Below are 16,436 nucleotides of genomic sequence, written 5' to 3'. Positions count from 1 at the left end.
TCTTGTAGGAGGTGTTAACGGTTCAGAGTGAGCCGAAAGTTAAATACACCCTTCAGTGATACATTATAGTTCCTCATTAGAATTAATGAGGATACAATGGAAATTGTTAAACGCTTAAGCCTTTGCTAAAGACCTTGGCAATATTTCGCCAATTTGAACTATGTATATCCGGTTTTTCTCATTGGCTGGTGGACCTGTGTTTAGAAAGTAAATTCGTCTCGGCTCGGAGAGGTTTATTTTGGTTTCCCAACTTGTTTTTGCTTAACTTGTAATCAATATTAACAAACGAAAATTAATTAAGCAAAATGTTTCATTAATAAATTTATATCAATTTGAATCGTTTCTGACATTTATTTTCACGCTTTTTCATGCAGCACGTGACGGGATTTCCCCTGATCTTTGGTAATCTTGTAGGAAAAAAAAACCAATATTTGGCATTATAATTCTTTCACCTAATTCCTCCCCCTATTCCAAATAACAACGGCGGATTTCAAAGGACTGAATTTAATCCCACCTAATTATTTTTTAACCATTCTAAAAAATCAAGGCGCTATCTCTCTGTAGTGAACTTTAACCCCGGGCGCTCGTGTGGCGCCACAAAGCCACATGTACTTAATTATCTCGAATTTGTCTGGAGTGTTACGCGCTCCAGTAAGCCAAGCTTCTGGGTGACAAAGTTTGGAGGGAATACGACACATGGTGCAGTGCCTTCTGTCCCTCCCGGTGGTGACTTGACCCCATACACCCCCCTTCTGTCACCAGTCACCACGCAAGTAAACCTTCAATGACTAGTTACGCTTAATTGCGCAACAATGTCAGTTGGCGTTTAGTGCACTTAAATAATAAAGAATATCTTGAAGATAAACTTCAAAGTCCATTTGCTGCCGCTCTCGGTGTAATTAATTTTCGTTCTCAAATTGGGGGGATTTTTTTTAATTTCCCGCCTAATTTGTGTGTGGGCATTTTTGCGGGAAATGTCGTCTCTCTGTGGTCAATTTAGCGGTTGTCTCGTCGTGCGTCCGATGAAGTCATTACTGGTTTTATCAGTTTTGCGTGGTTCAACGGGACAGGCGAGGCGTGTTTGTTGCGCCGTAAGTATTTTTTAGATTATTTCTCTGATTATTTAATTTGCAATTTTAATTGGATTGAAATATCGGGCGTCCTTTAGACGGTAATTTAATTTGTTTCTTCTAAAATCAAGGGGATGTTTGAGGATTGTGGAAAATGAGTGAAGGTTAAGTAATTAAATTCCGAGAAATGTTACGGGTATTGTAGTTGAAAGGCCATAAGGTTGGTTACTGAACTTTTAGGACATGGAACAATAGGAAAGTTGTTGAAATTTTAGCGACTGTAGGTTTTTTAAGCTACATTGTATGATGTACAGCTACGATGTGGGTATTAGTTTGAACTGCCCTGTTGTTTGGCGTCGTCGGGAAAGAGTACCTCCTTTGGCAGTATGAAATTTTTCGTTCGTCATTGAAGGGAGAGTGAATTGGAGAGGATTGTGGTGAGGTGGTGATATTTTTCGTTCGTGTGTTTTAAAAGGATGGGAATTATAATAGAAAGTTTAAGCATTGCATTTAATTGTGCTAGGGTTGGTACTGGTAATTGGGAACACTTTTTACAAATCTTTGAATAACTTCGGTTGCGCTAACGTTAGACACCTGAAACTTTCAGGACATGAAATTTGATTCTTTAGATTTAGATGATTTCAGCTTTTTAACTCTTTTAAATTTTGCACAATATCCTATTTCCAAAACCCCTTAGAGGAACCCAAATGTGAACAATCGCTGGTAAATGTAAACACCCTGACCCTAAATAGTGAACGCGGGACCCAAATGGGAACACTAATGCTAATCGAATGGGAGGAATTAAAAAGGCCCTAGTTAAAAAGCTACCATTACGTAGGGCCTAAATTCATGCACCCGGATTAAAGTTTACGCAGATTTGATAAGTGATAATAGGATAATATAGTTAAAAACAATACCTGAGTCAAAATGCTCCATAATTTGTTGAGAAGTCACATTTTATTCAGCCCCTAGCATAACAGCTGACTCGCGATCCCGCTTTCGCGCACAATCAGTAGTGGTAGCTACGGCCCTCTTACGGCTAAATTGATAACTTTACTAAAGGCGCGAAATTTGAGTATTTTTTTGGGTCAATGATGTATTTTAAAGTTAATATTATCCGAAAGTAGCTTGTTTACACCACTGTTACGTTTAATCTTTTAGTGAAATAGCTGAAAAAGGATTCGAATTAACCTTGAAACGTCGTGTTCACATTTGCAATTTTTACTTGGTTTTTTCCAACTCTAGTTTTGAATCGAATTCCGAACCGAAATCAGAGATTTTAATATCAATTTTATAGCGAAAAACGTGATCTATCCAATGGTTAAAGGTTTTTATCGTGGGATTATTGTAACTCTCGCTAAAGCTTATTCCCCGACGGTATTGTATCAAGAAACACCTAAAATTGGCATCAACTTAAGTTGATGAGTCCGAGTTGGTGCGTATATTGGTCCGTATCTTTCATCCGCGTATTCCTACAATATTCTAACCATTTTTATCGTAATCCTCGATATTCAATCTACGAATTGAGCCCTTTAAAAATGAATTTGAGCTGCCCAAAAATTAGTTACAAAATTTTAAAGAAAAAGTGTTCCCATTTAGAATCGTTCCCAATTACCGATACCAACCCTAGTAAGTTTAAACATTGTGAATTGTGTTTTACTTTTGCCCGATATATTTCATTATCAGCGTTAGATTTAAAGGCGGGAAATCCCATCCCATTCCACCACCCTACAATGACAGATTAATTTTAGACAAAGGATTAGTGTGAAGAAACTTCGATTTTCTCGAAAACCTTAAATCTCGAAGGATTAAAGAAACAAGGACTAACGTAGAACGGTTGGAAAATGGACTGGATGCGTACACACTCGCGCAATTCGCTGAAAGGATTTGGAAGACGAGGAACTAAACTGAATTAGAATACCAAGAACCATTGCAAGTCTTATACAACCGCCTGAAAGAGGGCCTAATTAAATACAACGTGGGGATATTTTGTCGCGAAATCGTCATATCCCTTAAAGGAATTTCAATATAACCAACTTTACCGTACTACCAGCCGATTTAATGGGAATCGGCGCCAATTTGTTGAATTGGAATTAGTTGTTTATTTCTATAATAAACTATCTCGTTATACGACGTATCTTTTACTTAATCCACGCCACTCTATTCTTAATTATCCTTTATTTTATCTTTTATGACGTCTTATTCCCGCTCCATACTTAACCATCCTTGTTTCTGTACAACGGGGTAGCGATCCATTGTACTACATTTAAATAGTAAATAAATAATATTAATAATATTAATACTATATTTATTGCAATATTTTTATCATTATTATATGAAACATAACAACAATAAGTGTAAAACTCAAGTCTTTCTTCGTTTGCTATTCTTGGGAATTGCTAGCATCTTGAGTCATAATACTTTTTCAAATCTCAAAGACAATTCTATTATTTTGCCTTAGTAACAAGAAATTCCTCGTTGAAACTCTTTTTAATTGGATTAGGTCGTTGCAATCTCACTATGATAAAACCAAACTCTGCGTGTTATAGTCTTATCTTATTTTAATCAGTTTTAAGGTAAGTTTCACCGCGTTACTAATCTCGGCTGATGTTATTACACAATGAAGTGAAATTTTGCAAGCTGATAAGGACTTCGAAAGATTAAATTACTTCAGACGTGTCCATAGCCTTATTTACGGAAATTAACGCTAAATTCGAAATATTTAGTTTAATTGCTTAAATGTAGTTGAAATAGATGTAGATCGTTCTGTAAGAACATTGTAATGAAGGTATAAAGTTATTTTAATGTGCGCTGTTCTTTCGCTAATTTCAACGGCTAATGAATCCCGAGATTGATCGCGAAAAGGCTTAGCAAGATAAAAAGTAGGTTTTAATTTCAAAATTTGAAACATTGCTTATAATTAACGACGTCATGTTGATACTGTTGTAGTTCTTAACCAATAGAAATTGCACTCCATTAATGGCGGATGGAGAATATGGATAGAAATATTCCACGTGACGTGAGTGATTTCATTACCATTATAAATAGGAACATGTTTTTTCACTTTTAGTTTAGTTTTCAATGAATTTACATGTTTTTTTTGTAGTGTGAAATTATAACATAAGCTTGCCGTGTTTGGTTTTCGAGTTTCTGTGGAAAATTAAGAAATTCTACAATGGCAGGGCCAGGTAGGATATTTTATAATATGCTCCGAATGTAGTTTCATAGTCCTTTAAGCTAGGTGGTCATAGTGCGAAAACTGTCGCTTACAATGATGAGGGTAAAAAGGTCTCTACACTTACATTTTAGAAGTAGGGCATGATAGAAAGATGACACTCTGTATCCTCTTATTATTCCACACCCCGATTCCGAAGAAGTCAATCGTATTTTCAGGGAATTCTTCCGTGTTGCTAAGACCATCTAACTTAAATGACCATGGTTTTATTTTAAATATTTTCAATATTCAATCTGTTTTCTATAACAGGGACAGTTTCAAACGCGGAAAATGAAATTGACAAATTAGCTTTTGAAGAAGTCTCCTACAAATTAACGTTCGAGGATAGCTTAGAATTCAGCAACAAAAATTTTCTCAACGACTTAAAAACTAAAACACCTAAAGAAACAAGGGCTAAAGAAGAACAACTGGAGAGCGTACTGCCTTTCCTGGACCGTTACACGCTTGGGCAATTCGCTAGCAGTGCTTACAAAGACCCGGACCGAAACAAAGAGGATATTGATGAGGATTACGAGGAAGGTTTGCAGCTACCTCAAGGTTGGGATCTTCTTACAACCGCTAGAAGTCCAGCGTTCTGGAATATAAGATGGGGATATTTTGGCGCTGCATTTTGGCATCCAGAGCATCGCAGAGTTGTCATAGCGCATAGAGGAACCAATAACTTGGATACAATACGAGCTGATTTATTGGGAGTCGTGTGGAATCGTTATGTTAGACAGATGAACGCCGCTTGCACGTTTACGCACAAAGTTTACGAAGCTGTCACTTCAGTTGAGCAAGAATACAACGTCAAATTCGAAATATATTTCACCGGACATTCCTTGGGTGGTTGGTTAGCCCAAGTAACGACATTTTCCCTCAAGTACTTGAAGTTGGAAAAAGGAATTTTTATCAACATTCGAAACCAAGAAGATGCGGGCGCGACCTACAAAGGTTACCACGCACACACTGAAGTTTTTGATAGCCCAGGTTGCAAGAATATGCTGGCAAAGATGGAAGACGATTTTGACGTTCGATATGCTGATAGAAAGATCCAGCTGCATCGCCTGGACGTAACCAATCATATCTCGTCACCGAATATCGTCAACTGTTGCAATAAACATGTTGGAAAATTGTACCGAATTTTTCCAGAAATTAATATCGCCGAAGATGTTATTGAATACACAAAACAGTCTCACGCACTCGAAGGTCTTTTAGCAAAATTGAAAACTTCATCATCGGCTGAGATTGAAGTAGTCGACTGGCCCGAAATTGAACCCACTTTGTGGACTGGTATGAAAGTTATTGGAAGAAAAGTACTGGGGACAAGGCAAAACAAATCTTTCGGTAAAGAATTTTCCAATTTTTGGCAATTTGCCGAAGCAGTGAATAAAATTGAACCGCAACATACGACGGCATATTTAACATACACCGATGGACCTAACTCAAAAGCGCAAAAAGATTTGAAAGTTCGGTATCAAGCGAAACTCGTTGGGAAAGATCAATGCCACGTCAGCGTTTTCACCGATTCGGAATTAAAGTTTTTGCAACTTTTCCAGCAATTGAAAATAGTCCCGAATAGAATTTTTGACTACAATCAAACTTTTTATCGATTACAAGACGTGATAAAACGAAAATTGCAACAAATATGCCCTCGAGGTGATATCGTTACCTGCGACTCTGATTCGGATATCCGTCAGCTTGTGCCATACGTTAAATGCTTGCTTCGACTTTATCCCGAAATAAACGAGAAAACCGAAGATGCCTTAACCGATTTTGAAGTCAGGAAAACGATTTACAACGACATCTCCCAAACATACCGAAAACAAATCAACGATTTAATCAAATTAAATGTCGAAGACTCCAAATATCCTTGGCATGCTTTGATAAACTTTCTCGAAAATAAGCCTGATGATAAAGTTTGTGAAATTCAGGCTCAGTATGGAACCGATATCGCTATGGCAAAGGCTCTGACGACAATTCCAAGTTCACAGGGAAATAATTTAATTTTGGCTTTTGAATTGCAAAGTTTATTAACAACGGAAACTTTCTTCACTTTGAGGGAATTTTTAAAACACGAAAATTTGGGAGAAACGATAATATTAATCGAATGCGCTGGCAAACTCGGCTCGAATACCGAACGTTGGAAATTTCTACAAGATTTGCGAAATGAAATTAAATGTACTAAAACTAATACCAAATTAGTTTTAATAACGGATGGCAATAACCAAGATTTAAAGATAGAGCATGTGATAAAGCATGATGGAATCACGTGGGACGAGTTGACCATTGAAGCACAGGAAGATCTAACTCAGAGAAAAGTAATCAAACTTCAAGGAAATGAAAACTCGAGTTTAAAAGATCTCTTTTTCGAAGGAGATTTTATTCAATTTGAAGAAGTTCTAAAAGGGGAAATTCTAGTTAATTTGATTAAAAATAAAGTCATAACTGTCGGAAAGGAGCTCCAGAGTCTGGGTGACGTCGAGGATTATTATATTCCACGAGAGTTCCAACTAGAAGAAGTTATTGATGAAGAATGTTTAAACAAAATAGACTCCTCCGAATTAATAGCTCTTAGCGATCCGCGTTTCGCAAATAATGAAAACTGCGTTCAAATAACGAAAGAGGAGGATTTTCAACGGTTATGCGAACAAAATCCAAAGAAGAACATTCATTGGTTAAAGTATGATTCAAATTCAAAGTTATTTTGGTACAAGTCACGTGGTGAACTCGATTATTTACAAAAGTACTTGGTCAAAGATCAGAGTTCTTCCTATTCTGAAGAAACATTGATAGAAAAATCTGGCAAATCATTGATTATTTCCGACACTCCCGGGATGGGAAAATCAACCGTGCTTTCTGTATTGGGACAAAAAATCAAACTTAAATATCCAAATTATTGGGTTATTAGAGTCAACTTAAACACGTGCACCATGGCTTTAGAATCGGCGAAAAAAGAGGAAATTTCCATCGCAAATCCAAAAGAGTTATCGAATTTTATGCTGAAATATATCTTGCCTTGCAGCGAAAACACGAAATTGAAAAATACATTTGAAACAAAGTTGTTTGAAAATTCCTTAGCCAATTACGGGAAACTGGTGTTACTTTTCGACGGATTTGACGAAATTAGTCCGACTTATGATAGGCAGGTCATAAAAATTCTAGAAGCGTTGATGAAATCTCGTGTCGAGAAAATTATAATATCAACTAGGCCATACACCATGGAACAGTTAGAAAATTGTTTCAGCTGTTGGGCTCTCACTATGGTACCATTTTCGAAACGAGATCAAATGGAGTTCATCGTTAATTATTTGCAAAAACATCATAATATTCTGAATATAAAATTCCCGGAAGCGATTGAAGATTTGAATGAATACGTCTCAACATCAATTGCCAATTTATCCAACTGTATAAAAGATAACGAAAGACAGCTCATGGGAGTCCCATTACAATGCAGATTATTAGCGTCTTACATACTCCGTAACATTTCAAATTACCAATTGGCAATGATTGACAACGTATCGTTAGTGGATTTATACAAAAATTTCATTGAAGGTAAAATGGGAATTTACGATACCGAAAAGGTTTCCTCGACGGACGGTAACATAGCCACGAACAATGCGCTAAAAAGTATGAAAACACAAATACTTAAGAAACACAGACAATACGCTCTTCAACTTTTACTGCCTGAAAACGTATATGAAGAATTGAATTACCCCGAAATTGAGGACGAAGAAGGCCTATTTGAGGATTCACTTTTAAAGGCGGGAGTTTATATCGGAAATCTGACGTTTATACATCGAACCTTTGCTGAATATTTCGTAGTGGATTACCTATTGTATCTAGCTAAAATTACGGAAAGAAACGCTGGCGCCTGGAATAAATTGTCAATTTTGACTCGAGAAATAATGTTACAAGCGGGATTAACAGTGATTCGAACCTTCCTCGATGCACTGATTCAAAATGACAAAAATTCCAAGGAAACTGAGAAGATTTTACGAAGTTACGTGGAATTCTTAAGCAATAATTATCCCAGAAAAAAATGCCACAATGCCTCGAAAGAAACCGTTCTACACGTACTAATCCGCGAAGGTCAACTTGATATACTGAGCAACTTGATCGACATTTTATCCAAAGATAACCAAAGTCTGTTACAATCTTTAGTTCAGTATCGGGAAAGACAAAACGAAAACGTTAAACGGTGGAATTGTGATGGCTCCCGTGGATTTTTTTCGCCTTTGTACTTGGCTTGCCGGTTTGGTTATACCGAAATCGTCGAGAACCTATTAAAAGCCGGAAGTGACGTAAATCCACTAAAGTGTGACAGATTTAGTCCATTGTATGTAGCATGCGAATTTAGTCTTATGCAGAATGGTGCCGATGTTGAAATAAGGCCTGATATAGGTAAGTTAAAATGTTATTGTTTCTGCATTCATTAAAATACAGTTTTTTCATCGGTAATTTATTTCTTGCCAAAATTAATAATACAGAAATTCTCTCACTTATATAGTTGGTTATAAGACTAAAATATTTTATCTACTGATTGTTTTTACTGAATTTTATGTCCTTATATTTAAAGACACCAATATTTATATTTGAGAAATCAAAAACAGCCCGATTTAACCGAAAACCGTTTTTAAAATCCGGAGCACTGCCTTTTCGGTTTTTTAATTCTTTGGTTAAAAAAATCTAAAGGTTTTTTTTTTAGTTCACTATTCACGTTTCAGTCACTTGAAGTTTATGCCCAGCACTTTGTAGTGACCCATTGAGTCAGCGACGTCAGTTTATTTGCATGATTTCTGAAGGATAAAAAAAGCTTCAGTGTTTCGTTACTCCTCACATTGCTAAGTGCTTCTGTTTTTGTAAATTTTTTATTTGGATCGGTTAAACCGGCCTTTTTTTAAAACCTAGTTTACCGAAAACTGGGTTTGTGGCAAGTTGATATCCCTAATTTAGATGCGACACGAGTAATCTTTATGGTTCCACGCTTACTAGAGTACTCAGCACTCGCTCACTTCTCACCATTCTTTCTTAGTGTAGACGTGGACAGAAATACTCTCAGTGTCGCTTCTAATTTTTCGTGAAAACTCAACTTCACTTCGCTATTAATAATATAAAGTTTCATGTTTGCTTTAATCTTTCCCATGAAGTATTATTAAGCGTTTAAAATGCAATGATTCCCCAACTAACTATAAACTTAGGCAGGAGTTCATAATAAGCATGAAACTAGTTGCCCGAAACAACAAAGTGTCGCCGTTAAGTACAGCGGATTCATACACCCCTTAACTCCCAAAGAAATAGTTACCCCAATTTTTATCGCCCACGCGCTTTAACTTACTTCCGGTTTAGCACTTTTTTTATCTTGTGATTTTTGGAGCGAAAATGGCTCGCGTCTGCGTCTGTAGGCACGGTGGAAATTAAGCCTTGGCTAAGAAGTTGACTTTTCGATGGAGTTTTTAATATATTTACGGATTTTTTTCGTGGCCGAATTTTAAATGAGAAGTCAAGTAAGATATAAATTATATTTTGAGACCTATTTTATAATTCTCCGTCCCTTATTTGACGAACAATCAACATTCAAAGTTGGAGTTCTTTTTAAGGCGAAGAAATGCGCCGTGTAGAATTAGGCCTTGGTCCGAAGGAAGTTTAAGGCAAGCGCACACCTAACGTCATCGGACGGACCGCACGAATCGCGCGCATCGGATAATTTTCTTCAACTGCGCACACTAAATTCGGAGCATTCGGACTGAGAGAAGAGAAAGAGGGAGATAGAAACGCGCTTTATAAAATCCGCCGAAAATCGGGAAAATAGGGGGGTAGTAAAAACAATTTTCGGTACGTTTCGTCGTTTAGTTTTAGTCCTTAGCGCATGGGTCATTGACCTCCTCGCCTTATCTCTGTCATCTCCTACCTCAACTGTGCGCGAGAAAGCAGCGCATAGGCACCGCGGTGTACCGTAGATTTACCCCCGTTTTCACCACGCATGGATCACGGCTGATTCTCTCTCCCTCTTTCTCTTCTCTCTGATTCGGATTTCCGAAATTCCGAACGCGCGTATGAGCAATTGAACATGCGCGACGGAGTACTCGGGAATTTTCAAAATGCGCGAAAATTCAAGCTAGGCTTAGCATAGTGGCTAGTAGTGTTTTTTTTTTGTTGTTGTTGTTGGTTTAGAAAATAAGCATTTTTTCTGATTTTCCCATATTAAATTACTTACCGGAAACACCTTTCAACTTTTAAAGTAGTATTATTTTTGTTGTTTTTTTTTTGGGGGAAAATGTGGTAAACCTAGCAAATTTGCCTAATCTTAAAAGAGCGCCATTTTATGTTTCATCTACATATAATCTGAGCATTGGCGGAGCGTTTTTTGTCTTAGCTCCGTACGGACCATACGGAAAGTATGCCCTACCGGGAATCCTCGTCGGCATTGCCGACCTTCGATACGTACGATGCGGACAGGTGAGCGCATTCTCATTTGAAACAGTGCTAATAATAATAAAATCCGACGCGTGCGATACGTGCGGTCCGTCCGATGACGGTAGGTGTGCGCTTGCCTTTACAATACATCCATGGTTTACAATAAAATTAAGTGGCGCCGTTGGACCTAGGCTTAGATTTTCCGAGAAATTTTATTTCTCCGCCTTAAAAAGAACTCCAACTTTGAATGTTGATTATTCGTCAAATAACGGACAGGAAATTATGAAATAGGTGTCAAAATAAAAATTAGAACTAACATGACTTCTCATTTAAAATTTGGCCACGAAAGAAATTCCGATTAAAAATGCTCTAAAACCGAGTCCACTTCCGAATTTTTTGCCCCATAGAAAAAGCATGGATAAAGAATCAATGCGAGTGAGGAAATTTGTTTTCACGCTATGGGATAGGCAACTACCTATCTCGGACGACAGCTTATTCGGTATATACTACAGCGTTGCCTTGGCTCAGGGAAAACGTGGAAAAGTCAGAGAATTTAAAAATGCGCTGAAAAGGTCAGGGAATTTTAAAAATTTCAGCAAAGTCAGGGAATTTGATTTTAGTGGGTGAAATTTCTGGGGATAAGTCTTTATTGAAAGAGTAATGATTCTAGTGAAAGCTTCTCCTCATGCTCTATTAACACAGAAAACTCTAGAGCAATCCTTAAAAATGGTGTCTACAATAATTTTAATAAAGTAAATGCCTTTAAAAAATCTCTTAGACTGTTATTTATAGTTAAAATGTTTCTTATTCATTGTGGTGCAATTGGAAAACTTAATGTAGAGAGTTAATTATAAGCACTTAAAACGTGCTGTAAACATTCACACTTTCGGCGGACTTTTTAAATTCTGAGGCTCCTGAAGTTTTTAGTCTCTTGACAGTACGTATAAAGCTACGTTAGATAGAGACCTAGCTTTGCGCGTGCTGACAACCGATGCTGTAATGGAGAACATACAGAATAAGCTGAAGTCCGAGAGAGGGAGTTGCTTATCCTATAGATTGAAAACAAATTTCCTCACGCGCATTCCTAATCTATGGAAAAAGCATTACGATGAAAACTGGGTTGGTAGCGCACCTAAAGGCCAAAGTCGGAACTAGGGGCGCTTTTGCTCGTCGTTTTTTAACATGGAGCTCGGATAAAGCTGGAAGGCCTTCTACAGCCGAAAGGTTATCTAAGGCTGCTTTCAGTAACAGGCATCAAAAACATCGATGACTAAAAGATGACATCGATGTCTTACTGAACGCTTTTTCGCGGTTTTGGGCGTGACGTCATGATTCTCATCGGATGCCCATCAGAAAAATTAGATGTGAGAGTAGGTTTTTTCGATGAGCATCGGATTCATGACGTAAATTTCGTCATTTTGCGCCGTGACAAAAAAAATGGAGGAAACTACATCCCAAACTCACGCGATCTTAAATAATGAAAAATTGACAAATATTATCCTTATGGATAATAATACTAAAAAGCAAAATATTATTTCGGTAAAAAAAAAGGATTATGACAGAATCTTAAGAGGTAGGCGTTTTCATTTAGTTGATAAATTGAAGTATAATATTGTAACCTTCCGTAATAATTCAGGGACCTCCTGGGTTTCTACTCCAGGGGTGTAAGGTTACATAGAGGATTAACACACACAGTTACCTCTGACCTTTCCCCGTACTATATAAGCATCGACTGCTTATCCTATTAAGTCAGTCATTCTCCACTACTAGAATGTAGTAGTATGCTCGAGCATAGGGCGTCTTGCCCTGGTATTGGACTTCATCCATTAATAGTAATTATGTTAAGTTCTTTAATTGTATAATGCAAGTGGCATTTAATTATTATTTAATTAGTTAGTTTAATAAAGTATGATTGAATGTAAGGAACCAGTATAGTTTATTCTTAGTTATAGCCAAGGCTTTTATGGCCACGTGCGAATGGGGCGAGTTTAGTAATCTCGCAAGCGTGGTTACAATATCTTTTGTAAATAGTTTGGTTTTATTATTTAAGCCTCTGCCATAACGTTATCATAATATCGTCGCCATTTTGAAAAGCATCGATTACGCAAAATTGTTCAGTTAAAGTATTGAAACGTCATCATGACGTCAAAAGAACACCGATTTCATTTTCTCAAACATCGATGTTATTCCTGATGAGTGTTACTGAGCGCAGCCATAGTTGGCCATGGTGTGATTGAGAATTCCGCGGTTAAATTAAATAACAAGGGGGTTATTATGTACTCCTGACCTAGGCGATACTTCGGTGTGATTAGTTATACATGCTCTTTTTTATCTAGACGTGACTCGAAAACACCCTGCCTCTTCAAAAAACCACGTTAAAATTGCAGAACTTTTAATAAATGCCGGTGCTGACGTGAACTATGGAGACTCTGAGGATAAAAAGGCCCCGTTACACCTTGTTTCATACCAGGGTCAAATTGACCTCGTGAAATTGCTACTACAACGCGGCGCTAATTACGATTTAAAGAATGTCAAAGGTGAAACGCCAATTCACCATGCCGCTTTAAGGGGCCACGTTGATGTCGTGAAATTGTTAATAAAACGCGGCGCTAATTACGTTTTAAAGAGTAGCAGGGGTAGAACGCCAATGCACCGTGCCGCTAAGGGGGGCCACGTTGATGTCATGAAATTGTTACTAGAACGCGGCGCTATTTACGATTTAACGAGTAACAGGGTTGAAACGCCAATGCACCGTGCCGCTTATGGGGGCTCCGTTGATGTCGTGAAATTGTTAATAGAAGGCGGCTCTAATTACGATTTAAAGAATGAATGGGGTGAAACGCCAATGCACCGTGCCGCTTATGGGGGCTCCGTTGATGTCGTGAAATTGTTAATAGAACGCGGCGCTAATTACGATTTAGAGAATAACTGGGGTGAAACGCCAATGCACCGTGCCGCTAAGGGGGGCCACGTTTATGTCATGAAATTGTTACTAGAACGCGGCGCTAATTACGATTTGAAGAAACATTGGGGTGCTCGGCCAATGCACATTGCCGCTAAAAGAGGCGACGTTGATGTCGTGAAATTGTTAATAGAGCGCGGCGCTAATTGCGATTTAGAAAATGATTGCCGCGAAACGCCAATGCACTTTGCCGCTGAAGAGGGCTCCGTTGATGTCGTGAAATTGTTAATAGAAGGCGGCGCTAATTACGATTTAAAGAATTACAGAAGTGAAACGCCAATGCACCGTGCCGCTGAAAGGGGACACGCTGATGTCGTGAAATTTTTAATAGAAGGCGGCGCTAATTACGATTTAAAGAATATCAAAGGTGAAACGCCAATGCACCGTGCAGCTGAATGGGGCCAGGTTGATGTCGTGGAATTGTTAATAGAAGGCGGCTCTAATTACGATTTAAAGAATGAAAGGGGTGAAACGCCAATGTACCGTGCCGCTTATGGGGGCTCCGATGATGTCGTGAAATTGTTAATAGAACGTGGCGCTAATTTCAATTTAAAAAATCGAGACGGTGAAACGCCAATGCACATTGCCGCTTATTGGGGCCGCGTTGATGTCTTGAAATTGTTACTGGAACACGGCGCTAATCCCCAGTTAAAAAGTGAAAAAGGAAAAACGCCATTAAAGATAGCTCGTGGACGTGAACATTATCATGTAGTGGAATTTCTGAGTGGGTATATTGATCAGGACCGTCGGGAGAGGGGGATATTTTCCCGGTCCCGAGACGCGTGTATTGTGTCTTAAGGTGGGCCCGCAATTTTTAAAATTTTCAAGGGGCCCAAAAACGTTTCGTCTATACCTGATATTGATGATTCTAAAAATGGACTCTGTGCAGGATTCACACCCTCGGGGCTAGGCACTAGGTGTTCGCAATATGACTGTAATGAATACTTCAAAATAACTTTAGTTTTTTTCAAAATTTCGAATATAAATATAAATGGGGCAGTGCGGTTATACAAATTTTTCTATTTCGAACTGAATTCGGGTACTCATAAATTTGCTTATCGGGTATCGGGGCGGGTACCCGAATTCTTTTATCGGGTATCCGGGTAATAAAGCGCAGCCGAATAAAGCTTAGCGGAAAAAATGCTGGTCGGGTAGTAAAAATTAGATGTAATACCATGAGTGAATCATATACTAGCTCCCTATAAGTTACTCAGCCACACTGGCCTAATGTATCCAGCGTTTTCTTCCCGCCAAAAAAGTGTTACCTATATGCGACCTACAGTGAGAGAAAATAACACTTCTCCCGGCACTTACGTTTTTCCGGTAAAAAACCGGGAAAGAAGATAAACCAATGAAACTTTGAACTGAAAGGTAGTTAGTATAAGCAGACGACGTTTTAGAAATGTTTTGATTGTTTGCGGACGGTTCACAGTCGTATTTCATCTTTGAAATTATTTTAATGGGTTAAGGTTGGCGCATAATAAGTTTTATTTTTTTGCATTAAAATGGCAGAATTTGGGATATATTTTAAAAAGCGCAATGAAAAAACTCATTTAAATTCGGAGCGGAATAAGATTTTTTATTCCGTAGGCAACGTTCAGAGGCAGGAACTATTTATGGTGAGAGAACCAAACTTTATCAAAAAATAAGAGCTAAACAACAACTTAATAGTCATCTCGAAAGCCTTACTAAACTTTTTAATAATGCGTCTAAAGAACTAACAGAAAAACTTAAAGAACGATCCAACTCATTTTTAACGAAGCCTGTTGCGAAACCCAAATTATTTTTAAATAAGCAAAAGAATGAATGTGACGCAAAGAAACCAAAACCTCCAAAACCGTTAAAACCATCACTTTCAAGTTCTCGATATATTAATTTCAAAGCCCTAAGAGAGGGCGCCGTCTACTATCACTTTCACCCGCCTCCCCTCCTCTCGAGTATTCGGAAGAAAATGCTGGATACATTAGGCCAGTGTGTCTGAGTAACTTATAGGGAGCTAGTGTATGATTCACTCATGGTAATACCTATCGGATAAAATGATTATAATTGTCGTCTGTCAAGTAGAGAAAACTGCACTGATCATCGACTCTTAAGTTCCAATGTCTGAATGCGATCTTAAAGAGGGTTATGGTCTGTCCCTTTGCTGTCTATAATCCGTCTCACCCCAAACTTGGTATTAAATTAAACGAGACACTACCGCCGTGAAAGCCTTTATACTCGTAAGCCCGGTTTTCACAGAACCGAGATTCGAAGCGATTAGCTTCGTCGAGAGATCGAGTATCAATACTGCAATGTTCCTTCAAGATTTTAGCGAGACCTTGTTAAAGGAAAAGTTCAGGTAACATAACTGATTATACCTTATTTAAAAGAAGGGCTTACTTTTACTAAATATAAAAGGAATTAAAAATTAAAATTAATCAATAAAATCAAAAGTAATATAAGAAACCTCCCTTCGGGAGGAAAGTATACAAAGGCGAATTTTTTGCGCTACATCCTCTTACCGCGAATGTCCCCGCGCACTTATACGGCCGTAAACAACGTTTAAAAAATAGGGCCGCGCCGCGTAGAGCGTAGGAATACATTCTCTGATCTCGCGTTTGCGTCGGCTGCTTAAGCGATTGCGTCGGCTGCTTAAGCGATTGCGTCGGCTGCTTAAGCGATTGCGTCGGCTGCTTAAGCGATTGCGTCGGCTGCTTAAGTGATTGCGTCGGCTGCTTAAGTTCGTCAATTTCACAAACTCATTGTAATTTTAAACTTTTTCAATGAAATAATT

Source organism: Phalangium opilio, unplaced genomic scaffold (genome assembly GCF_054372755.1).
Source record: "Phalangium opilio isolate 3A_F unplaced genomic scaffold, DU_Popi_V2 ptg000013l_1, whole genome shotgun sequence".
NCBI classification, from domain to species: Eukaryota; Metazoa; Arthropoda; class Arachnida; order Opiliones; family Phalangiidae; genus Phalangium; species Phalangium opilio.
The sequence above is the reverse complement of the archived record's forward strand: the minus strand, read 5'-3'. Positions refer to the sequence as shown.